Here is a 27,329-nt window from a genome sequence, read left to right on the forward strand (position 1 = left end):
TGTGTGTGTGTGTGTGTGTGTGTGTGTGTGTGTGTGTGTGTGTGTGTTTTCATGGAGGCGGATGTGTATGGAGGTGTACATGCATGTGTGTGTGAAAACCAGAGGTCACTCTTAGATGTAGTTCCTCAGGAGCTACTTACCTTCCTTTGTGAGAAAGAGTCTCTCAGCCTTCTGGAGTCTGGCAACTAGGCTAAGTCTAGTCTGTAGTCAATGGGCTACAGAAATCCTCCCATCTTTGCTTCCCTGGTACTGGGATTACAAACATGCCCAGATTGTTATGTGGGAGCTAGGGATTTAATCAGATCTTAATGTTTACACAGCAAGTGCTGTACCAACCAAGCTACCTCCAACTGCTATCTCCAATCAGCACTGTTAATTTCTAAAGGTGAGATAAAGGAGAGATGGTTCAGCCGGTAAAGGCACCTGCAGCCAAGCCTAACCAAATGTGTTCAACTCCTGTCACTCACAAAAAGCAAGGAGAGAACTGATTCCTAAAGTTGTCTTCTGACTTCCACATGTCCCTCCAATAGACAAATAAATAAATGTGGGGGGACCCTAAAATGGAAACCCAAATGTTATTTGAAAACTCTAAATTTAAACACAGTATTAATGCTGAACAACCCAACATTACAGAAGCTAACCAGTATTCTGATCTAATCTAGACCCTTTACCTTATGATGTAAGAGACAGGAAGTTACATAGTAAATGCTCCACAACTTTAAACTCCAATACATGAGCATTTATTGGTTAACACTTTCTTGTCAGAAAAGGAGTTAATGGACCCAGCATTTGCATGTAGATAAAGAAAGATTAAGTATGTCATTCAAGAACATAGATAATTAGCAAGAAATTCCACAAGACCCCACCTTTCTGTGGTTTTTGTCTTCAACCAACTATACATACAACACAATGACCTCACAAGGTGATACACTCCTGGAACATCCCAGCAGCGAATTCTCTAGGACCTCAAATCCTGCAACTTGACCCCTAGCTTCTCTGTACATTAGTTTTGCTCAGCCTAGACAGAATCACACAGGACAGGCTCTTACATCTGGCTTCTTTCACACAACATATTTCTAGATTCATTTTCGTTGTTACAGGTAGCAGGAGTTGGAGACTTGTTTTTTCAACTATTCCACTGCATGGATTCCCAGTTTATCCACTCACCATGGAAGGACATATAAATGTTGCTAGCTTTAAGCTATTACAAATCAAACATTTGTACAGAAGGAAGGCCTTCTTCATGGACATAGGTAAGTCATTCTGGGCCACACAACGAGCTTAACTGTCCTAATGGTCCCTCACAGTGATTATCAGTCATATGGAAGTTCTAGTTCCATGCCCTCACCAGTACACGGCTACAGGTGTTTTGATTGTAGCCATTCATTTTCATGTGTCCTCATCTGACTGTGGTTTTAATTTGCATTTCTTAATGTACTACATCACTGAAAGTCCTAGGATGAGTTGCTTTTCCAACTCTTTCCTGAGAAAGGCTTTAATCAGCACAGAATCAAGGAGTCACCGATGAAATTAATGATACAACTAGGACCTCTACTTCTCAAATACATGAAGACATCAGAAGTGTCTGGTTCTCTGCTAGGAATGAGTATTTGTAATACAGGTCTCCGTGTGACACAAGCTCTGCTCGCACATTAGTGAGGTTGATGAAGTGCACAGGGAATGGATCACAGGCCTCCGCTCGACTGGATGGTTACATAATGTCTGAGCAAAATCTCTCAGTGCTCACATCAACAAGGATCAAAATCTCCAGCAAAAACTTTTCAAAAACCAAGATAAAACCTCTCTAGGACCTCATTGTGAGAGCCAGCATCCGTAAATGTTAGTGCAACGGAGGCAACCAGTACCTCTACTGCCCTCATCAAACACAGAATCCTGGAGGGCGGCAGCAGGCGGGGTGTCCTGCAGTGACTTCCGCTCAGGAAGGAAAGGTGAGCCCTGGGGACAGAAGGGAAGCAGACAAAGAACCCCTCCATGCTGGTGATCTGATCAGCGGTGGGTGCAATGGGGCAGACATGAGAAGGATGAGACCAGGAAGCTAGATAGAAGCCTGTCCTGGCTTTCAGAGAGGGTTTTGGAGTTGCCGAGGTTTTTGCTGTTAACTTCTAACCAGGGCCAAAATTCTAGGCACTAAAAGTCTGGCACCTGGCACCTGCTTTCCCCCCCCCCGCCCCCCTTAACATAAAAGGAAACCTTACTTCCTAACCTAAGTCCTATCTGCACCTTTGGGAATGGCATCTATCTGCCTAAGACCAAGAAGACAAAAGTCAAAGGAACATGGATTCCAAAGTGAGGAATGACTCATCCAGGCCCATTCTGTGCCCTTTGCTCTCACCACAAACGAGCCTTCCTTTACAATAACACCAAACTCAGTGTGCATGCCAGCTGAGTGCTTTAAAAGAACAGTAAACTCGGGAGTGTGCTAAGTGGAATGCAGCTTCTCCTGGAATTACTAAAAGAAGAGAAAATAAGCATGAAAGTCTCTGAAAGGGTCAGACAGAAAACCTAGCTGGGGTGGAACTGGCCCAGATGAGTGAGGGCTTATGAAAGAATAACCCTGGACCATGACTGTTTCTCTGGCCTGCATTCCCTCATCTGCAGACATAAAGCCCAAGTTCATGTTTTATGACGAGTTCCTCCAAGCCCTAGATTACAGATGGTTCTGCAGTGGACACAGGAGGGAAAATCTGACTTGAAGGGTTGGGCTTTGCACACAGCCTCCTTTTCAGCTTCAAAGAAAACAGCCCAACCTTTCCCAGTTTAAGAGTTCTAGAAAAGCTGTTAGGCTAAAAAAAAAAAAAAAAAAAGGGGGGGGGGGGGGGGGGGGTGAACAAGTAGTTTTAAAAAGAGGAAGAAAAGACAGGTGGTGGCACTTGCCTTTAATTCCAGCACTTGGGAGGCAGAGGCAGGTGGATCTCATGGACATAGGTAAGTAAGGACAACCAAAGCTACACAGAGAAACCCAGTCTCAAAAACACCAAACAAGCAAGCAAGCAAGCAAACAAAACCCAGCTCCTAATTATTTCACAGCTCCTTGTGAACCTATTTTATGAGGACAGAAGGAACTCTCATGAACCCCCTGCATCTCACCCTTCTTCCCTTGCCTACTAGAGGATCTCAATGTGTCTAGCAGGTTCTCAGGAGGGGGCTAAGCCACTCCACTCACCTCACTCTGTGACCATGAGGCATTCCCTCAGACTCCAACACATCAGGTTCACACACTGTTCAGGCTCTCCTTATCTGCCTGAGGCCGTCCTCTCCCTGTCAAGGGCAGCTGAGATATCCCTTTCATGTCTGAGACATGGAAAAAAAAAGAGTACCAAGTGCACACAGAAGGCAGTAGGGAGCTGAGTTCTCTCCTTGCTCCTCCTTCCCCTCACCAACCCTTTTGCACTTACAGGAAAGATTCATCATGGAGGTCTAAATCTATACCATCTTCCCAAGATCAAGGCACAAGCTCAGGTTTTGTGGGATGACACAATCAAGGCAGGTCACCTGAGCAGTGGAGCCTGTGGCAGAACAGAAAGTACCTGTCTGCTCCCGAGGCAGCCACTCCTCAAGCTTGTAATGGTAGCCATGGAGACATAGGGCTAAGAGAAGCCAAGTCATCTGATTTCTAAAAGAAGGTGAATTTTAGGTGACACCTGGTTTTTAGATACAGTTTTGTTTTGTTTTTTAAGTTTCCTAAATCCTAATCAAGTTAGGCTCCATATTAGAGTTGAGCTACATACATGATCCTGCTTCCATCTTCCTAGCAGTAGGGAAGGCATCCGTGTATTACAAACTTCATCTTACCATCCATAGTGCCAGAGGCCTCTAAGCAAGCACACTTCCTGTTCTGTCCAGTGTTTCTGAGCCCACACAGGGATGACCAAGAAGCTAACAAACACCATCCCCACTTGACTCACACTGAAGACAACTTTGCCAGAAGTTTCAGAACAAGTGACAATCTTTAAAGCTCTAGAACAGATGGCAAGAGCACAGCAAAGCTTGCACAGGAGAAAAGGTCGGCATGCCACTTGTGTCTAAACTGAGTGCAATGGAGTCTCCAAGCTTGTTTTCCTACAGTCAGTCTCTCTCTTGCCTCAGACTGAAATCACCATGTGCCAGGTCCTTCTGGGAAACATATCAAAGCAGTCTTTTCCCCAAGCAGAAAGAACACCCAGATGGGGATACTTGAGGTATTCAACTCATTCTCCCCAGCAGGGCTGTGGGCACAGGACCAGAAACTGGCAATACTGTCAGTGGTTCAGAAACATCCACCATTCCCAACCAATTCACCCTAGGCAAAATAAGGGATAACACCTGTAATCCCAGCACTGTGAGTTTGAGGCCAGCCTGGTCTGCAAAGTATGTCTAGGATAGCCAAGGCTACACAGAAAAAACTTGTCTTAAAAAACCAAAGATAGATGAAAGAAAGAAAGAAAGAAAGAGAGAGAGAGAGAGAGAGAGAGAGAGAAAGAAAGAAAGAAAGAAAGAAAGAAAGAAAGAAATAGATAGATATGTAGCAACCAGCAAGTGCCTCTTCTTCTCCATAGTGACCCATAGTGACCAGGGAACATCTCAAGCTCAGGAAGCTCTCTTGGGGGCTTAGAGAGAATTCCCCTTCAAGTCCCACCTCTACCAAAGGCACGTGCCTATTTGGAACAAAAGAGAAAGAGTTGAAGAAATCAAGGGTTCTGTGTGAGGATCCAGAGCACACTGGCCTGGCTTGCCAGCAGCTAAAGATGATGGAGAGAGGGCCTTCCTTGTGCAACCTGGCCATACCTTCACTTCACTGCTGCCATGAACTAGCTATCTGGAAAATGTGAAAAGTGGTGAGGAGACACTACTGCTTGGGTCATATCCTCTGTTCACTGAAATCCACAGCTGCTTGTCCTGTGAAGAACCATGCTCCATTCTCCCACTGTTAGCTAGGTGATCTGGAAGCAGATACTGAATGTCATTCATCTATTTGAAACTCTTCAGTGGCTTCTTGGACCTCCTAGAACAAACACTGCCTGCTGCCTATGGCCTGAAGGCTCAAAGAGATGTCCTCTCCCTAGCTTCCTCCAGAACCTACATGTACCTTCCAATGCTTACTCACACAACTCTATCCCGGGTACAAGCCTTCCTGCTTTCTCAGTGCTGTGTACTCTTCAGCCTGCCCAAGGCTCTTTGCACATGCTTCTCTCTTGATGTGACCAGCTCCTATTTCTCACCCTTTAAGCCTCTGGAAGTTCTTCCCTTGACTAAGCCCTCTTGGAATGTCCCAGCTACCAGTCCCTCGTTATGCCCTACATCCTTTACTTTTCCTTTGGGACATAAGTGCAATTAAATGCATTGGTGGGTGATTCCTGGTCTGACCCTTTCCCCTGCACGCTATAAACCGCCAAGGGAAGGTATGATGACTGACTCACCATGGCAGCCCTGTTATCCAGCCTGGTGCCTGTCGCATAGCAGGTGCTCATGTGCTTTGTTACACAACTTGTCTGACTAGCACTGTAAAAGCTTCCAAACAAAAACAGCAGAGAAACAACAAAAATCTCTACCTAGTCCCGATCTTCTAGGCTCTCAGAATCTAGAATAAGTTAAAGGGTCAAACTTAAGAATGCTTTCTTTGTGGAAAGGTGAAACTTCTCTGCCCACCCTGGCACCTAGGTTCCAGGGACTGCCAGCAGACTTCTCAGGCAGTGTGCTGACAGTGCAGTTCACAGAAACAATAACACACACTCACCCTGCCTATAAATGATCTCTTCCTGCAAAACAAAACAAAAGAAAACAAAACCCTTGTGCTGGAAATAAAAACACACTTCAGCAAAGGAAAAGAAATCATCAGCCCAAAGCTCAGGCCCTCAGCATCTTCAGCTGGAAGAGAAAGGAGCCATTCCATTGGCAATCTCCTAAGAAGTAACTGGTATGCCAAGTGGATAGCTAAGAAAGCCACAGCCACCTCTAAAAAGCAGATCTCCAAGCTCTGGCTCCACCATGACCCTGTGAATAATTTCTAATGGCTCTGCAAAGATAAATCCTGCCTGGCATTTTATCTGCTACAAACTGTTCATTCTAGAACACAGCACCATAACAGCTTGCTTAATGCTTTCTTAGCTTTCCAAATTTACTGATGCTCCAGAAAGAGCACCTTCCAGTGTGTTGATCTGGGGCCCAGTGGCCAGTTGATATGATCTGCAATGGCAACAAAACTATGTGATATAGAGTCCTTGAGTTCTTTTGGTTTCATTACATCTGGTCTCCTTCTTGGGACACCCTGCTCTGCCCCGCACTCCTAGTTCTGGGAGGTGAGCATTCCTCCTGAAAAGCACGAACATATTCTTAGTTCCTAGCTATTCATTCCAGTTCAACTCCATGTTAAAACCCACCTTCATCCACCGGTCTCCAAGCCACATTCCCTCACCCAGTACTGCATGACAACTCAAGGTCTCTTAACACACTAAATCATGCTGTCAACCAGATGGGTTCACTAAATCTTGACAATTCTATACCCTAACCTCAGAATCCCTTCAGCTCCATCCCTCATACTCCTCCCTTAACTCCTCCCATGTCTTTTCCTCCAGAAAAACTGAGTCCTGTTTCTTTTCAAAGATTCTTATCTAGTAACCTCTCTTAAAAGCATTAAGAAGACCCCAAGCCACAGTCTAAATTCCTACACACAACAGTGGAATCTTTTATTTTTCTCATCTTAAAAAAAAAAAATCATTTTGTTTACCAGTACTATAGTATCTGTGTGGACACAAAGTGGGAGAGTTGGTTCTTTCTCCTACCTTGCAGGTTCTGGGAATCGAACTTAAGTCATCAGACTTAGCAGCAGGGCACCTTTACACACTGAACCATGAACTCTACTTTTCTTATCATAAAAAATTTGGGGCTAGAAAGATGACTCAGTTGTTAAGAGTGCATACTGCTCTAGCAGAGGACCAGAGTTTGGTTCCCAGAACCCCTATAAGGAAGTTTATAACTTCCTGTAACTCTAGCTCCAGGGTATCTAATGCCTCTGACCTCCTTAGGGACCTACACACATATGGCACACACATAACATATACACAAGACCTACATATGCATGGCATACACACACAGACACACAGACACACAGACACACACACACACACACACGATGGCTAAGCTAGATGACAGACAGACAGACAGACAGACAGACAGAAAAATCCTAAAAATAATTGTAAAGGAAAGTTGAGAAGATCAGACTGCAGACATCTCTATACTCACGATTTATGATCCACAGGTAACATTCTGCTCCACTCTAAGGGTGTCAACTTGCCTAAACTGAGGGAACTAGTGAAGTAGACTTTTGGGTATGTGCTTACAAACAATACTGATGTGTGGGACAATGAACTGAGTAGGAAAGGTCAACACCAAATATGCGGCATTGTCCACTAAGCTTGGGAATACTTGTTTCCTCAGAATTTCACTCTCCTGTGCCCCACAGATGCTACCGTTGCTGCCCTTGAACATCAAATGCCAGGTTTTTCAGCCTTCAGACTTGGACCTGCACCAGTGGCCTCTCTAGAAAGCCTTGGACCAAAGACTGCATGCACTGCTGGCTGGGCCCCACCCCCATGAATAAGGCAGTGTTCATGAGTTCTTTTGGAGGTAGAAGATTAATAAAATTTATTTACAGTGAAATAAATCTTTGGGGGACTATTCATGAGGTCTCAGAATGCATACACACATGCAACTCAAACCCAATACATAAGACCCTCTCACCACACAGAAAGCGTGGGCTCCCCTCCAGACAGTCCCACTCACTCTCCCCAATGGCAACCACTATTCTGATTCTAAATGTTACTAGTTTTACCTACTTTGGAATTTCATATAAACAGAATCAAACAGGGGATCTTTTTCTTATTTTTTTACTTACTCATTTTGAAGCAGGATATCACTATAGTATAGCTCAGGCTGTTTGTTTGTTTGTTTGTCTGTTTGTGGCAGGGCATCATTCTGTAGACTAGTCCCAAACTCCCAATCCTCCTGTATCAGCCTCCAAAGATTATAGGCCTGACTTAAGGTTGTTTGCTTATGATTTGAGTACCCCTCTCTCCTCACCCAGTCGCATCTCCCAACACTCTCTGGTCCCCTCACATTCTCCCCACTACTAAGCTTTCAGAATAATAACAATTTTCAGCTTTCTCACACTAGGTTCACCTACAGTATTCCCAATAGCTGATATATCCAGTCCTAATTTTCTCCTTTGTAAAAGAAGTCTAAACAAACATTGAACCAACACCTCTTCTATAAAATATGACCTTTCCCTGCACATCTGGCCAATACCTCTGTTTTTAATCAAAATGTGTTGTGATAATCTGGAATACATTTAAGACAAAGCAAAGAAGGAAACACTCTGAATACTTTGAACCAATAAAGGCAGCCCTGTCAATTGTCTTCCAAATGCAGTACCTGAAAAATATAACACCAAAGAAAATAAAAAGGGTAGAAGAGGCCGGGTGTGGTGGCACACACCTCTAACACCGGTACTCTGGAGGTAGAGGCAGGCAGATCTTCTGAATTCAAAGCCAGCCTCATCTACATAATGAGTTTCAGGCTAGCCAGAAATACATAGTGAGACTGTCTCCAAGAGAGGGTGGCAAAAGGATGCCACCCTAGGATCCAAAAGGCCCAGAAGAATCCTATGACAGCTAACTAATAAATGTTTGATAGAGTGAAAACAAATGATGTTGTTTCTCCACCAGAAGAATCCTATGACAGCTAACTAATAAATGTTTGATAGAGTGAAAACAAATGATGTTGTTTCTCCACTTAAAACTCTCCTCTAGCTCTTTACCATTTGCAAGATGACATCTACACTCACACCAAGCCCAAGAGAGTCTGGCAAATCCTGTGTGCCTTTTGCGTATGCTCTCTGCTAGAAAACCTGTCCTCTCTATACCTTGTAAAACTGTAGCTCTAAATCCAAGGGTGGTCCAAGCTAGGATTTCCAACAGGATACCGTCCACCCTACACCCATCTTGACTTTCTTTCTCTGATCAAATCTGATTCTCTGCAGAGCAGCTGGTTTCACTGGACTCAGTTCTCTCTGGACAAGGATATTTTATTTTAATCCACTGTAGGAAATACACTGGTCTACTTTACCAAACTCTACCCCATTTTCAGACAATGTTCAGCTATACTGTGTCAGGTCACACACACACACACCCCCCACCCCATAGCTAATTGATCCAGGAAGGCAGAGCTGACCCATGCTCTCCTTTGGGAATGTGAAGCAATGACCCAGGAACTATAGTCAGATGGTGCTGTACAAGCCCACAGATGAGGCCCGTGGCTACAGTCAGTCATTAGCATACTCTCAAGCAGAGAGAATTCTGCAAAACAAAGCAAAACAAGGGGGGGGAGGGCATGTGTAGTGAAAATGTAGACACTTGGAATAAAATACAGTCTGAAACAGAGGCTACAAAGGGAAAAAGGCAGACAGAAGAGCCATCAAAGTCTATGAGAACTTAGCTGCACTTCCTGCTGTTGTGTTCTAAATGTTCCCCTGTATTTACTCAGTACATTACTTCTCCCCTAATCTAATTCAAACTAAACTTCTGGTCCTGGCATCCAGTACCCTTAAGATACCTTGAACCAATGTTTACAGGACAGATGGCAGTTTTAATAATTTTAGCAATTACAGATTCCTTTCATACACACGCACACACACACAAAATCTTAAAAACTATACTAGATGAGCCAGGTGGTGCTGCGCAGCTTTAATACCAGAACATGGGCGTCTGAGGGAGGCAAATCTCTGTGAGTTCAAGGCCTGCCTGGTCTACAGAGCAATTTCCAGAACAGCTACACAGAGGAACTCTGTCTTGAAGATAAAAAAACAAAACAAAAAACACACACACAAAAAAGAGAGAGAGAGAGAAGAGAAAAGAAAAAACTTCACTATATGAGGTAGAATTTTGAAGTAGATTCACAAAAAAAAAAAAAGAGAAAGAAAGAAAAAAGAAAAACCTTACAACAACATACAGAGATGATTATAATGCTCCCAACACAAAACACTGACTACTGTTTTAAGTGATAAATATGCCAGTCACTCTGATCTGGTCATCAGACACTGAAAGCAATGCAGCATTACAACTTAAAGCTACATGAATTATTTTTTAATTTTTGTTGCATTCATTTTTTTGTATGTAGTTTTACCTATGTTAGTATGGTACATGCTACATGCCACAGAGTGTGTGGAGATCAAAAGACAACTTAGATTGGTTCTCTCCTACCATAAGGGTCCCAGGGATCAAACTCAGGTGATCGGGCCACAAGCACCTTTGCTACTGAGACATCTTACTTGCCTCTGTGCATTATTATGTTTTAGTTAAGACACATATATGAGAAGCATTTAACTGGATTATCAGAAAACATTAATAGAAAATAGGGTTTAGCCTTCCAGGCAGAAGGAAAACACAGGTTGGAATCTTTAATATCAGATGTATAAAATTCAGCCTTACAGAGAGGCCTGTGAAGGGTTATCTCCAGAAAGGAACAGGAGACCATCAACCCATCAAAGTAAACCCACCTTTGTTCTTGCTGGTGGACAAGGATGACAGAACTTCCATGGGCTTTGGCCAGGCAGTCAATATACTGTCTCAGAGCTGTTACTGATCATTATCATCATCCTAAGTTCTGATATTTTATTCACTGTGGTTTTGTGCACTGCCTTTATTTTTAAAATACTACACATAAATATTTTTCTCTTGCTTATTGTGCTCCCTAGTATTATGTCAATATAGCAACTTGACATACAAGCTAGAATCATCTAAAAGGAGGGATTCTTAAGAAAATGATTCCATAAGACCTCTATATAAGGCATTCTCTTACTTTAGTTATTGATCGGGGATAGCCAAGCCCATTGTGGGTGGTGCCATCCATGAGCTGGTGATCCTGGGTTCTATAAGAAAGCAGAATGAGCAAGCCAATAAACAGCATCCCTCCACACCCTCTGCATCAGCTCCTGCCTCCAGGTTCCTGTCCTGTTTGAGTTCCTGTCCTGACTTCCTTTGATATGGAAGTGTAAGCCAAATAAACTCTTTCCTCCCTAACTTGATTTTAGCCATGGGTTTCATCGCAGCAATAACTAACTAAACACCCTAACTAAAACAATTACTAAGTGCTGAAAGGCCCCTTCAGTTCTACATGAGAAACATGTGGCTACTGTAGTCTGGCCCTCTGTGAACCTGCTGTCAATATAGCAGAGAAGTCATCCTGGCCACCAGCCTCCATGTGGTCCTTTCACTATGTGCCATAGAATACATGAAAGGTTAGGACACTCCCTAAAGGAAAACAGACACTTTGAAAGTGACTCCAGAAGAAGCAGGAGCTGGGGCAGGAAAAGAAATCATCCTGAGAAGTGATTCTGGCTCACTGTGAAATTCCCGAAGTGAAAGCCCCAGGATGGCCACTCCCAGAGTCCCAAAGGTACAGCTCAGACACACCTGACTGGGCTTCAAACCAAACATAAAGAAAGCAAGTGTCACAGAAGCAGAGCTCATAGAGATAGCCTAGAAATCAAATGAGCAGAAGACCGACAACGAAACACTCACCAACCTAAGCACAGGGGTTGAGAGGGGGTGGGTCTTCCAGTAACCATAAGCCTGGGGGACCTTAAGCAAATGGTAAAGAAGGAAGCCAGGAAGACAGTGTAGAGCAGCCAAAAACCTGGGGAAATTATGTGAAGTTTAATTAGGAAAGTGCTCACTCACTCCAAAACCAGGACAGAGGCCAGAAGAAACCAAGATACCTCAGAGATTAGAAACTCATGCCAAACAAAAAAGCCAATGTGAAAAAGATAGACGATCCCAGTAGACTTGAAAGGAAGAGCATGACATTTCTTCCAGACTATCCAGCACCACGGCCAAGGTGGTCAGGTTGAAAGAGGGGAGAAGAATGAGAGCTGAGGACTCCACACTGCAGTGAGGACACACGCTGCATGCCAGCAGTCCTAAGACAGGCAAGCAGGCCTAGCAGGAAAAGGAGCTAACAGCTACCTAGGAAGCAACAATGTGTATGGAAAGCCTAAAAACCCCTCTGACCCCAAAATTCCACTTCTAGAATGTTCTCCCAAGGATGTAATCTCATGCATGAGACTCTGGTTTCAACCCCCAACACCACATAAACAGGCTGAGGTAGTATATGCCTGTAATCCTAGCATAAACATAAAAGCAGGAAGAACAGAAGTTCAAGGTCATCCTTGGCTATATAGTGAGTTCAAAGCCAACCTAAACTATGTAAGACCCTATCTCAAAAGAAAAAAAAAAAAAAAAAAGGATAATATGAAACATTAATGGTTCAATGATATATGTACAAAGACACAAAAACCTATAACTATAAAATAGTCCTATAATTTTTGGTTAAAAATAAGATTTATGTTACCAAAGAGTAAATTTAATAAAAGATTCTTTAAAAAAAAAAAAACTAAACTTTAAAACAAGTAAAATACTAAACAAGGTAAATATATTGGCATGTTTCCCATAAAGCAGTCAAAAGGAAGAAAACATAATGTTCTAGGTTTATCGTAAACATGTCTATCTATGTAACACAGTGTGCTGCAAAAGACAAAAATAATAGCATCAAAATTCACACAAAAATCTTAGAATAATTTACCTGCAGATGATGAAATTGTGAATATTTTCTTCCTTATCCTTTTATTGTTGTTTAAATCTTTGTGTGTATGTGTTTGTGTGTGTTCACACATGCTCGAGGCACACATGGAAACCAGAGAACAAGTTTTATGAGAAGATTCTCTCCTTCCCACTTTGGTCATAGGAATTCAAGTCACTCGGCTTGGGAGGAGAGCACCAGTTGAGCCATCTTGCCAGCATCTTTTTCTCTACTTTCTAAACTTTCAATAATGACCATATACCAACTTTGCATTATCTTTAAAAAATTAGTTTGTTTTAAACAAAAACCTGACCTCCATCTTTAGAACTGTTATCTCCACAAACAAAATCAGGGCCCCCCAGAACCTTCTAATGAGCAGACAGAGGAAGCTTCCTTTGTGTTTATTGTAACCGAGGTTGGGACTAGAGAAGTGCAGACTGTGCATTTAGCCAAGGCAGATAAAGATTTGGATGGATGCCCCCAAACAGTAATCAAAACAGGTGATATTTTACTGGAAAATCTTTTAAAACTAAAATTAGGGCTGGATGTGGTCACAGAACATGACCATGATCCCAGCACTTGAGATGCACAGGTAAAAGAATCAGGAGTTGAAGGTCATCCTAGGCTACAAAAGTGAGTTAGTTTAAGGCCAGTCTAGGCAAATGAATTGATAACTCAAACAAAACAACAAACAAATAAAAACAACAATTTTTTAAAAAATATACATTTAGATAAAGCCAGGATTTGTACTGATTTTTTCCTCTGGTCTGTTTCCATTCACTATGGCTGGGAACAGCACTGTTTTGTTTATTTTATTTCATTATTTTACATATATGAGGGCTCTATCTGCATGTACACCTGCATGCCAGAAGAGGGCATCAGATCCCAGGGTTGCCCGCCACCATGTGGTTGCTGGGAATTGAACTCAGGACCTCTGGAAGAGTACATAGTGCTCTTAACTGCTGAGCAATATCCCCAGCCCAGCACTGTTACTCTGACTTTATTTTAAATTCCGATTTTTTTGTTCATCCTGGAGTTTTTGGATGAATTTGTTTCTATGCTTATCATAATTCCACATAACTGAGTTTTTGGTCTATGTTTTTTACTGTGGTCTGGCAGTGAGTGGACCAATACCTGTCTGCTGGTAGCACTAAGTAAGAACAGAGAATGAGAACAGCCCGGCAGGAAAGAAATCTGGTGGAGAGATTCTTTCTTAACCCCAAATTTGGCAGGGCCACAGCTCCCACAAGACCCTGCTTACCCTCCATTAGCCCAGCTCCCTTCCTTGGTGTGTTTCGGGCATCAAAAGAGAAAACCCTTTCTATTCAGAAACTACACAATGACAGACACTCCCTCTCCACAAACCTTTAACAGAATAACATTCTGAAACATTCATATCCTAAGAATGTTCCAGCCACAAGCTGGGCACAGTGGGCACACATTTAGTCCCAACACTCAGGAGACAGATGCAGGCAGATCTCCGAGTTTGAGGCAAACTTGGTCTATAGAGGCTAGTTCGAGGAGCATCAGAGCCACATAGAGAAACCTTGTGTAGAAAAACAAAACCAAACAAACAAAAAGAATGTTCCAGCGCGTGTGGAGGCACATGCCTTTAATCCAGTACTCAGGATGCAGAGGCAGCAGACTCGATGTGTCTGAAGCCAGCCTTGTCTGCATACCATGTTCTAGGCCAGGCAATCTGCATTCAAAATCTCCCCCAACCTTCTCCCAATCCCCCCCCCTCAAAAAAAAAAAAAAAAAAAAAAAAAACTGTTCCAGGGACTAGAGAAGTGATTCAGTGGTTAAGAGTACTTTCTGCTCTTACAGATTCCCAGCACTAACATGGTAGCCTATGGTAAATCTAATTCCAGGGGATCTGATGCTCTCCTCTGGCCTCCCGGGTACCACCATTCACATGGAAAACACATACATACTGATAAAACACTTATACACATAAAAACATATAAAGTCTTTAAAACCTGCCCCAGTTTAACCTTGTTGACAAGACTGAATCAATACCTACAGAAGCATCACCACCTTGAACAACAATGTAAAAAATTGTTCTGGCAACAGCACAAACACAATGTGAGAACTGGGGCCAAAACTCATTATACTGTTCTGTGGTGCTAAGGCCACATGGCCTGACCCCCACTGGACCTTCACATCTTCCAGCCTCTTTATAGCACATCTGTTTAGGACACATTCAAAAATAGCATTGCTGAGATTCAGCTCTGTAACAGCCACTTTCATGTGAATTATCTAATTGAATCCTCATGACAAGCCTGGAAAGAAGTATTATTAAACCCTTCTGGCCAAAGGGCCAAGAACAGGTTTGCTATGAGCCAAAAAAAAAACAAAAAACAGTCTTCTCCCCCAAAACTGGTGTGCACCCAATGCTCTCAGGCTTGTTCCCAACAGGCTCATTCCCTAAAGCCAACCCATGAGACATGCTTCCAAAGTACCCATCAGCACATTCAATTGACATTCCTATCCAACATCCATCAAGACTAAAGTCACACAAAATGAAATACAGCAGGGCAAGAAATTCCCTGACCTTTCTGTTGTCTAACCTCTGACTCCACGGAGTTAAGAGTGGGCCACCGTGCAGGTCATTGCACAGCCAAGGAACTAGAATCCTGGGTAGGATTTAGTGCCCTGCTGTGAGGAAGAACCAGCAGCTGATGTTCTGGCTGATGTGTTCATTTTGAATTGCCCCCACCAAGGGCAAGGAGAGCTGAGTGACAATATGGTAGTGTGCCAAATAAATGCCAGTGTGCTAGCTTTAGACACATCGTGCTCTACGGTCCATTACATTTTTCAGACCAGAGTGTAGAGAAATTTCAGCTTGAGTCACGGGCTTCCTGATTCTCTTGCCCTCTGTATTAGCGCTAACAGCAGAAGGCAGGTTAGCCCACACTGTGATGAAAGGAGCCCAAGTACTAGCAAGACCTCTTCTTATCCTTCCCATGTTTATTTCCATAGGAGGGACCCAAACCAAGAGCAGCACACTCTAACGGGGCCCACACTGGTGTCAAGGAGGGTCTGAGGGCTGAAGATAGGACTCTCGTTTTCAAGTTTTCTACCTCTCCTATCCCTTCTACTTTCAGACCACGAAAGCATCATAGAAGATTCAGATTCCAATGTGACATGAGCTGATGGAGAGACAGTTGGGGAAGAGGAGTTAGAATCTATTGCATTCCTTCCCCTCTCTGCTATAAAAGAAACACAGCCTCCTGGCTTCTCAACTTTCAAAGGGTAAATAAGGAAGGGTTGCTGTAAATGAAGGGTTTCAGATAAAGTGAAACTGGCTGGAATTAGATCAAAATCAGACCATGCACACATCCAATAGAGTCAAGTTAAGAAGAGTATGTGATAGGAGCGAGATAAAAACTATTTCCATGAAACTGCACACAGAAAGATGTCTTTAGATTTTTCTCTGAATGCTCAATATGAAGGGATGCTGACTGAGGCAGAAGTTGGCTTCATTGCAATTAGTGATTCAATCCTAAGGAAACCCAAAGAGTCCAACACTAAGCACAACAGCAACCTGATCAGAATAGAGTTCACATAATGTGAGACCCTATTCCCAGGTACCACACCTTCTCCCCAGCTCCTTGCCCTGTACAACACTGCCACCATTTTCACACTCCAAATTACATCTAGGGTCAATGACTTCATTTCTAACAGTCTCATTTCCCAAAAGGGATTTCACCAACCTCCAACACCTCAAACTACTAACTTCAAATTTCTCAAAGTCCCGATTATAAGCAGCATCCTCACCTTGCCTCTTCTCCCTTATAAATTCTTGCACCAGCCAACACACCTTTCATCCCTTTATTGACTTTACTCCCTTTCCTCTTGTTCACTAATATTTACTTGGGATCCATAGCTCTCTGCCTTTAAAAAGAAGGAAAAAAGTGCTCGCTTTGGCAGCACATATACTAAAATTGGAATGATACAGAGATTAGCATGGCCCCTGCGCAAGGATGACACGCAAATTTGTGAAGCGTTCCATATTTTTGTGAATAAAGTGTAATTAATAAAGAATTTTTAAAAAAGGAAAAAAAAAACAAAACAACAAATCTCATTATTCCTCTTTTTGTTTTGTTTTGGTTTGGTTTGGTTTGTTTGTTTTGAGACAGGGTTTCTTTGTAGCCTTGGCTGTCCTGGGCTTGCTTTGAGTTGGAGGCCAGACTGGTTATCCACCTGCCTCTGCCTCCCTGAGAGCTGGGTTTGCATGCGTGTGCCACCACACCCTGCTCATCAATCCTCTCTTGATCCAACTCAAACACCTCCCCCCCTTTCTTCACAAACAGCCTTTTCAAATTATCATTTATTACAATTTATTCAATTTGTATCCCTGATGTGTCCCCCTCCCTCAAGCAGCCATTTTTAATGGCCTGTTTTCTTGTGTCCCATTCACTCTTATTTCTGGCTGCCAGTCATTCAGGAACCTCTCATAATCCCTTTGGCTCAGTCCAGAGGACACTTTCCAGATGCAGCTGTTTTCACTAGTGTCACTCTTCAGAAAAATGCTATCCTTTGAGGAGTGCTCTGCTTTCCTCCTGCATCTCTGTGCACTTCATCTCTGGAGGGCCCTATCCTCTCTGCTCCCCAAGAGCTAGTGTGTCCTCAAGACTCAGTTAAGAGTCATCTTCTTTCATTCCACAATGCTTCCTCGTGACCCCACCCCTATAAAGTACTTAAGCAAACTTTCATGGCATTGCTAATACTGACAACCAAAGGCCCAGATCTGTGTATATGCATTTCTCATTTATCTGGTGGAATTTCCATTTGTAATTTTCACAGGGACCTCAAACTCTGCCCTGGATATCCCCTCCACATTTATCTCCCTACCCACCAGCCTTATTTCCTCCCTGATCATGGCTGTGAATGTGACCACCATCCACCCCTGCCCTACCAACAGCAATCCCCATTCCTTAATATCCACACAATTGCCAAAGTATGATTCTCATGTCAGCTTAGTCTGCCTGTACACACTACCATGTTGTGCTCCTGAACAACCTTTTTCTTCTAGAACATTGGACTTTCTTAGAGCGCTCTCAGAACAGAAACAAGACAGCTATAACTGCCCAGTCATCATGGTAACATGTGAATTAAATAATACCATTAGAAGCTGGGTGCAGTGGTGCATGCCTATAAGCCCAACCAACACTCAGGGAGGCAGCTAGGTGGACCTCTGTGAGTTCAAGACCTGCCTGCTCTACAAAGCAAATCCAGGACAGCCAAGGCTACACACACACACAATGGTATTGTCTCAAAAAACAATACCATTAGGGATACCTAACCTCAGCTGGGCCACTCTGATTCTCTCTCCCTGGAACATGGACTAGGGAAGTCTAAATCTTTCCTGGCAGCAGACCCAGTAGCAAGAGAACAGGACGGCCAATATGCTGACTACATAAGGCAGCTAATAGAAGAAAAGAAAACCATGCAGGAATATTCAAGGCACTGAGGACAGGAACCAGGAACTCCTGACAGCTCTGCTTCCTAACAACAGGCCTTCCTGAGCTGCTGCCCAACTTCTGGCTCCAGAGCAACACTGTCCTTTTCCTACCTCCCCACTCCACTTTTAAGTCTAATTAAATAGAATAACTTTCCTGTGACCACCAAGAGTCTTGGTTCATGTATGTGTTTTGAAGGGTTTGTTTGTTCTTTTGGGTTGTTTTGGTTTTTAGACAGGGCTGCTTATACAGGGCACACTGGCCTGGAACTCAAGAAAAACCCTCTTTGCTCAGCCTCCTGAATGCAGAGATGACAAGCACGTCCACCACAACTGAGTTAGGGCATGTGGATCTGTCTAGTATCTCAGTTGCCATATCAGCAAAAGTGGAAGATTAAAGCAGGCCAACTCTACTGAATGTCTAGGGCACTAACACACTACTTTTTATCGGAGCACTTTTTCCTATGCTTATCAATGACAAAAAAAAAAAAAAAGTTATTTCTAGCCCAGAGATGAAAGTGCATACTTTAAAATATTGAAGCTTTTAAAAGATGCTAATTTAGAAGCAAATAAAAGATATCTTAACTTCTTCAAATGTTTGTTCCTGTCACTTCTATTTTAGCATTCCTTCCTACAGGTGTTTCCCTTCACGCCAATCACTGATTTTCTCAACATCGGCCATTTTCAAAGCCTAAAGGTAAAGAAATTTTCCTTCTTTTAATGTTCATTAATGTGCATGTATTTTTCTTTTAATTTAATTAAATTTATTTATTTTTATTAATGTCAATTTTCAGTTCATTTACAATAAGACACATTTTAATGTGGTTTTTTTTAAGCCCAATTAAAACATTTCCTTTCAGTTTAGTAGATCTCACCTGGTCCAGGTAGGCCAGACCATTTTCAACATATTTTGAGCCAGATCATTTTCAACATGTTTTGAATATACCTAAAGAATTATTTACACTATTTTTATTGCAGAAAACCCCCTTCTTAGATCATATTAAATATAGTGTAGTGTCTTTTTTAACAAAACAAAACAAAACAACAAACCTCTGGTTCTTTCAGAAGCTTCTAAATAAATTCACAAGCCACTAAACTAATTACTCAATATACAAGGTACACATTGCAGTGTTGATGAAACCCTTCATAAGCAGCTAGATGCTAATAAAGCATCTAATTCAGCAGGCCTGAAAGGGGCTCTGAGAGGCTTTTTTTTTTTAAGCCCTCTAGACACAAAGTTCATCACAGTTAGGGGAATGAATGCTCAGGGGTTGAGACAGTTGATAACTCTTGGGAATAAAAAGTAAAAACTTAAGTATACTCAGAACACTTAGAATAAAAGTAACTCTTGGTTTCAAGAACCTGAAAGCTACGCAGACCATATGTATAAATAAATTTTTTAAAACCCACTAGAGAAGGAAGTTGGAGAGGAAGTCGATAATGGCTTTGTAGCAGGGAATCTAACAACTACAAATTTTTGTTCTCCTGAAAAATGCTTGCCACTGAAGAAAACACCAAAATCTGTATCTTAAGTGGCTATGTAATATTCTACAGAACAGAGAACTTTCTGTCAACTGTCTGCTCAACCTAGTCAGAACGTCAGGAAGATGAAAGAAATTGGTTACCCTAGAGTTATTTCCAAAGGCCCCAACATGGTGGTCAAAGAAAAAACAAAGAGGCAGATCAGTTGTATGGCCTAAAGTCCTTGTAAACATACAAAAAAATAGCACTGCTATCTAATGTCTAACATTGCTGGGGCCGAAAAACATACTGAAGTATCCCGCATCACCTCCATCTATCCAGGACTGAGGAACACACAACCATATTACAGTGTTACCCAGCTGTTCTGGCAACCTTTCAAACACATCTCCATGTGAGATATACCAAGGGGCAACTAAAAGAAGAATGAGTTGGAAGGCAGAAATCCTAGTTCTGATCCAACTTTCACAAAAGGCTTGCCCTGGGCAACTCACCAGACTGTTCTGGACACCTAGTTTCTTTATAATAATTGTATGGCCCTGGCAGAAGAGAAAACGCTGACTATTGGAACATCTGCAACAATTGGGTGACTCTTCTGGAATGTGAAATGCATAGCCCCTCCTCCTGAACCCTGCACAGGGGATGAATAGCCAACCAGAAGCACTGCTCTCTGTGGAGGTGGCAGCAGAAGAAAGCAGATTACAAGCAGCTATAACCCTGCGCTACTGGGCAAGAAACTAAAAGCATTCCTTCCTACAGGTGTTTCCCTTCGCTCCAATCACTGATTTTCTCAACATCAGCCATTTTCAAAACCTAAAAGTAAAGAAATTTTCTTTCCTTTTTTTAATGTTCATTAATGTGCATGTATTGTTCTTTTAATTTTATTTATTTATTTATTTATTTATTTATTTATTTATTTATTTATTTATTTATTTATTACAATTTATTCACTTTGTATCCCTGCTGCAGACCCCTCCCTTGTCTCCTCCCAGTCCCACCCACCTCCCTCGTCTCCCCCTTAGGCCCTTTCCCTAGTCCCCTGATAGGGGAGGACCTCTTCTCTTCTATCTGACCCTAGCCTATCAGGTCTCATCAAGACTGGCTGCATCATCTTCCTTTGTGGCCTGGCAAGGCTGTACCCCACAGGGGGAGGTGATCAAAAAGCCAGCCACTGAGTTCATACCAGAGACAGCCCTTGGACCCCTTACTAGGGAACCCACTTGGAAACTGAGCAGTCTATGGGCTTCCTTTGAACAGGGGGTCTACGTGCTCTCCATGCAAGGTCCTCAGTTGGAGTATCTGTCTCTGCAGGACCCCTGGGCCCAAGTTTTTTGGTTCTGTTGGTCTCCTTATGTAGTTTCTGTCCCCTCCAGGTCTTTCTTCTATAAGGTTTCTGGCACTCTGGCCAAAGTCTGGCTATGAGTCTCAGTATCTCCTTCAATACCCTGGTGGGTAGAGGCTTTCAGAGGTCCTCTGTGGAAGGCTCCTGTCCTGTTCCTTGTCTTCTCCTACTTCCAATGTCTATCTTGTCTGCCCTTCTGAATGAGGATTAAGCATCTTCCCTAGGGTCTTCCTTGTTATATATATATAATGTATCTTTAAAAGAAAAAAGAAAAAGAACTCTCAGCTCCTTCTCAAGCACCATGTCCACCATGCTTCCCAAAATGATGATAATGGACTAATTAAACCTCTGAAACTGTAGGCCGGCCCCAATGAAATGCTGTCCTTTATAAGTGTTGCCTTGGTCATGGTGTCTCCTCACAGCAATGAAGCCCCGACTAAGACATTCCCTGTGTTCCTTAGACAAGCACCACAGCCAGTGGCCAGTGGCCCCAGTGGCTGGCAACCAGACAACCCTTACAACCTGAGGCCAAATCAAAAAGGTTCAGACAGTGTCCCTTCACCTTAACCTTCTCCACATCCTACAATTTTTGTTTTTGATCCTTGGTCCTATATCCCATCAAAGGCTCAGCAGGAGTTCTGAGCATGGCAATTTCAATTTTAAGTTTACTTTGGTCCTTTTTTCTAAGATTGCAGTATTTTTCCCCCAAAATACAAGTTTTTCTTTTTCACCCATAGCCAAAACACCCACATTTTAAAAGGACTGGTGAGATGGCTCAATCAGTAAAGTGACTGTTGCATGAGCACCCAACTTCGAATCCCAGTGCCCATGTTTTTAAAAGTCTGGTGCAGTGATGCTAACCCCTGCACTGCAGAGGCACAGGCAGGTGATCCCTTGAGCTTACTAGCCAGCTGTCCTAGATGAACTGATGTGCTTCTGGGTCAGTGAGACCCTGACTCAAATAACAACAAGGTGCAGGATGATTCAGGACACCCAACACTGACTCCCTGCCTCCAGATGCACCCACATGAACACACACCCATATACACAGTAAGTGGATCTCTCTCCTTCCCCCGACATCTCTAGCTCTTCTCAAAGTCAATCCCCCACCCTCTCCCAACTGCCAAGCTACCCTTGCATGCCTCAGCATCCTTCCACGTCAGCCTTACACATGTCACCATGTCACCTTTCTTGAATGAAAAAAAAAAATCTCAGCTGGTTCTCAAGGTAGATGTGGAAGCTTACCTTCCCTTGACCACCCAGCTCTACACCAGAGTATACTTCACAGCTTCATTAACCTTCCACCACTGACATCCAAGCTATGAGAAACAGCTGCTCAGGCACCCTCAAAAGCTGCTTCATCTTCCTCCCCCCAGAACCTACTTCAAGAAAGGTACTGTTTTAGTGTCATTTTGCAGACAGACAGACAGACATACACAGTGGAAGAGAGAGAGAGAATGGTCCATTAACAATCTAGCCTCCTCCTTAAAAGAAAAACAAAACCAAACAAACAAACAAACAAAAAACCCACCACAATTAGGGCCTCCTAACCAGGCAGGCATGACTCCTAAGCAGATGGCAGGCCTCATAATTAGGTCATTACATAATACCTCGTCTCTAACCAGCTTCTCGGCTTCATTCTGAGACTCTGGGCTGATGAACTTTATACTGTGGTTACTTTCATTATAATTTGCTCTCAGGAACACAGTAATACCATGTTTTGATAAAAGGAAAGAAATGAGGTTGGAGCCAAAGGTTGCTTTTACCATTCGTTTAAAGCAATCCAGACGTGTAGTGGCACCTTCTCTTGGTATCTTGATTTCCCAGCCTGTCACAGAGAATGAAGTTAATGCCCTGCTGCACTTATTCTGATAGTACCTTTAAAATAATCTCTTGGCACTCTCTGAGGTTCAACTACAGGATTCAGATGTTAGCGTTCTCATGGGAGCTGACTCATTTGGCTATACCTCACATTTAGGTATCATAGACATCACTCGGGATCTCATAACCGAGCTCAAGCTTCTCTCAAAAAAAACCTCACATCAGCACCAAATCAGGGTCAGTCTTTGATTTCCCTCATCCTCTCACTACAGATACTCAGAGGTGTCATTTAGTTCCAAAGAAGTTAAAAGCTTTCCACCCAGCTCCCAATGCAGGCACCTCACTCTGCTCTTCCTTCCTATTCTGGAGCTATCCAGAATAAGAAATCATTCCCTTCAACCAAGCTGGTCAAAGCTGCCATCTTACACTCAGTTGACTTTAAGGAACCCTGAGCATCATTTCTAATATGAGAAATCTTCTGTTTATATGTGCCCATTCCCTCATTACAGTCAACATGATTACTAATTTGTAGATACAAAACCTGAGGTCCTGTTAATGCTGCCAGGAAAGGTGTGTACATAATTAAGCTGTAATTCAGGAATAAGAGACTATTTAAAAAAAAAAAAAGATTGGTGCTAAACCACACAATGAGAAAGTCTATACTTTCATACCATTCCTTGTACCCCTTAGCTTAACATTTATGCTTTGGTTCCCTTAGGTTTCCCAAGTCCTGACACTGGTTTGGGAGAATGCCCATATGAGACCCAGTTCTAACAGGCTAGCCTAGGAAGGGCCTGTGCCTGCCCTCACTCCAGCTCTCACACTGCAACTCTCACTACTGTCCCAGATTCTACAACTCTCCTGCATTATGGTTAATGCCAAGTCTTGAGCTCTAAAGTCCACCCAAATGACCAGAAAACAAATTTAAATTCCACTTACCCAATAAGTGTGCTTGAACAGAGCAAATGCTTTATATATTATATGACTTGCGGAATAAAGAAAAAGTCATGACCTTTCCTCTGGTATTTGGGGTTTGATTTCTAGTACACTGGAAAAGGTACCTCATTTCTTTCTCTGAGCTTTGGTTATTGTCTGTATTTGGACATTCTAGCACTGAGGGAAATGCTATGAAACAGAACCTAGCATGATGCTGAATGGAAAGCACAGCCCCTCCCTACGCCCTGCTCTGCCTGACGGATGGAGCACTCCTGCCCTCCCAACATCATCGGCCTCAGGGTTCTAGGAAATACATGGCGCAGTCTACAGGAATGAACAATGGTGGGATGGGCTGCAGAACTGTGAGCTCATTAGAGAGCACACAGAGACCTGAGACGCCAGTGCAGCAGGTTCCATCTAAGCACTGTATCTATAAAGGGAACTGTACAGCTTTCCAGCCTTTTCCAGATGAGAGAGGCTTGGAGAGAAGACCCAAGCAGTCATCTGCAAAGCTGTGACCTGTGAACCTCAGAGGCTGAGTGGACAGCCAGTGCCAGGATGGTCCTGAGGCAAAGAGGCAGGCAGGAGATTTCAGACAGAAGAAGACTTACCAAGGGGATAAGAGAAAGTAATTACACAGATTAGATGGCCCCCAAGAGCTCCTGGCTTTGAAAATATTCAAAAGGCTTAACAACACGAAGGAAGTGGGGAAACCTAGGCCTCAGTTGTGATCTTAACCAAGGATGTGACCTAGAGCTAAAAACTCTTCCAAGGCGCTTGGAAAGTATTTTTCTTTGCATTTTCTAAATCACCTGAAGTAGTTAAGTACGGAACAAAGAACCTGGTGGCCCCTGAGCTCCGGACCTTCTCTAGATCACAAAATGTTTGGAAAGCCTGTCTCTCCAACCTGTCACTCCTCATGAATGGAGCTTCTTATTCCTAACAGCACATCAGCATCACCAGCCCACGAGAAGCCCACTCAGAATTCTTAGGCTGGAGGGTGCGGGGCTTCAGATCTCCACAGGTGATTCAAGTAGGCATCGAGCCATGAAAAACAGTACACTGTTCTTTCCCCCCAGGGAAACACTGAGAGATGATGCTGGGCTGCAAACCTCCTTCTTTGGGCCCTGGCTTTCTGTCCAAACTAGCAGCATTTGTTCCCTAAAACCTACCTCACTTCTCAGGAGCAAGGCTCTAGAGTCAGAGATGGGTTCTAATTCCAGTACAAATACTTGGTAGTAACATGACTTGGATTCAGTTATAAAATGAGCACCCATCACCTACTTTACAGGGACCTCAAGGTTACATTACAAATTGTCACAAAGTGCCCAAGACATGTGGAGAGAAGCACCCAGCAAATGCTCAGCCCCAGTTCCCACCAAGCCCTCCTTCCTAAGTAACACCCATTCGCTGTGCATCTGACACCTCCAGTACCTCAGCAAACTGTTACGGGAACTTTTGCTAACACGATACACTTGACTTGAAGTTCCATCGGTTCTTATCCCTTAGATTAAGGAGGACAACTAGTCATGCTCTTCTTAAGCAACGACTCTCTAGGTTACAGGGTAAACAATCAATAGCTTCAGGTAACAGAGCCGTCCAGAAAGCCTCCCCTCTGAATGGCCCAGGCAGGCGCTGAGTGGTGGGTGCTGTACGATTTTGTTACTTGTCAGTTTACACGTTTATTTTATGCTTGCTCACACAACCATGGTTTCCCCACACAGGTTTTCAGGATTATTCCATTTAAGCAAGCCAGTCTGAGCTCTTTATTTCTATCAAGCAGCACATCTGACTGGAGATAAAGGGTTAGTATTGTGAGGACCATCCCACTACATTGTATAGGAGAACATCTCAGCGCTCAAACTGGATCCTCCAATGAAAGACATGCTACTGAAAGGATAGTGTCTGATTTCCAAAGCCGTCTGCTGTTCTTTAGATGAGGTTTTTAGGAAAATGGATTCAATCCTGAAAGACACTATATATATACACTAAGCTCAATCTGTTTTCACAGCCTCACTGCAAAGCCAGTTTTTGGCTAAGGTAAATGTCAGAGTACAGATAAGAAAAATGAGTTCTCATCACTGAGTTCTTCGATCAGAACAGTGTGGAGATGTGTCTGATTAGGCAGGGTCGGTCTTCACACAGACAGCACATGGCCACCAACAAAGAGGTTTCAAAGTTGGGAAATAAGGCGAGTAGAACCTGGATTAGCAGCACAGCGTGACTGACGAGATGAGAAGGCTGGGATCTGAAAATAGTCAGTTCCTGGATGGATGATATGACAAAGGCCTGTCATCCCAGCACTCTGCAGACAGGAGGAGGAGCAAGTTCCAGGCCAGCCTGGAATTCATGGTGAGACTCAACCTCAAACAAACAAGAGTCAAGACCTAAAAGACAGCACAAAGGGGGACTTAGGAGCTGTGACCAGAATCTATACGCAACACTCCACTAAATGAAGGTACAGTGTGGGACCCAAATGTTGAAGTGGTGTCCTGAAAGTAAACTGCAATCCCTAGGCCAGCCGTCCTTAACCTGTGCAGTGAGACCCCTTTGGGTCACATAGCAGATATCCTGCAGAGCAGATATTTACATTACGATTTATTGCGGTAGCAAAAATAGTTATAAAGTAGCAACAAATGAGTTTATGGTTGGGGGTCACCACAACATGAGGAACTGTATTAGAGAGCCATGTGCACCACAGAAGCACCCAACAAATGCTCAGCTCCAGTGCCCACCAAGCTCTCCTTCCTAAGTAACACCCATTTGGTATGCATCTGCCACCACCAGTACCTCAGCAAACTCTGTTAGAGGAACATTTGCTGACACATGATACACTTGACTTGAAGTTCTGCTCATGGGCATTAGGAAGGTTCGGAACCACTGCCCTAGGCAGACCTCTGCATTGTGGGGCGTGGGCAGAGAGGTTAGTGGTTCCTAGTTTGTTTCACATAGCTTCCATTTTGTCTCTACAGAAGAGAGCCAAGCAAAATGCTAAAGAAAACATGGTTCGGCTGATTCTTAGGAAATGATGTGCAGATGCAGCTCTGTCAGGCCAGGGAAGCACATCAAAGAACTCTGCAAGACACTGTCTCAGGTGAAACAACCATGACAGAAGACATGAGGGAACACTAGAAGATGGGCTCTTTCCATGAGCACGCTACTACAGCAGCAGGCTCCACACTGGAAGAAATGCACATGCTGCAGAGATCCTGAAGAGGCAGACTAGGACTCACTCCTGAAACACCCAGTTTGAGCTGCTATCATCACACAGCTCTACTGGAGAAACAGACACTGAGGACTGTGAGCAGCAAAGGTTCTTGAGAAAGGGAGAGTGTGCACATTCCAAGATAGCTAAGTCAAGGGGCTGCACAAATCAGCATTTGTATGCCCAGTCCAGCCTGTCACTCTGCAGTGCCCGTCCTTCCTAGAGGACACAGTCAGGGCAGGAGTGACTCAGCATCAGACACCCACTGGCCAGGGCCAGCTCCCCAGCAGAGCAAGCTTAGATATCTCAATACACTGCAGTAGAGAGCTAATTGAGAGCCATTGGTAGGTTTGCACAATCTCTAGTTAGAAACCCGCTACCTAATGGGTGCTATGTTGCCTTGACCACCTATTAAATGGAAGCAACTCAATTTCTGTAAAGCTCCATTTTCA

General features: G+C 43.3%; 1 protein-coding gene and 1 non-coding gene across 12 annotated transcripts in view; one reads left to right on the forward strand and one right to left on the reverse strand.

Annotated features, from left to right (window-relative positions):
* The window catches only part of Aak1 (AP2 associated kinase 1), a 151,697-nt gene that overhangs the window by 77,415 nt on the left and 46,953 nt on the right, over positions 1 to 27,329 (reverse strand). The window lies entirely within an intron of this gene.
* LOC129684505 (U6 spliceosomal RNA) lies at positions 16,548 to 16,651 on the forward strand. The gene has a single exon (XR_008721355.1). It is a non-coding gene; the product is annotated as a U6 spliceosomal RNA (small nuclear RNA).

Source organism: Psammomys obesus, unplaced genomic scaffold (assembly GCF_907164565.1).
Source record: "Psammomys obesus unplaced genomic scaffold, mPsaObe1.curated_primary_1811, whole genome shotgun sequence".
Taxonomy (NCBI): Eukaryota; Metazoa; Chordata; class Mammalia; order Rodentia; family Muridae; genus Psammomys; species Psammomys obesus.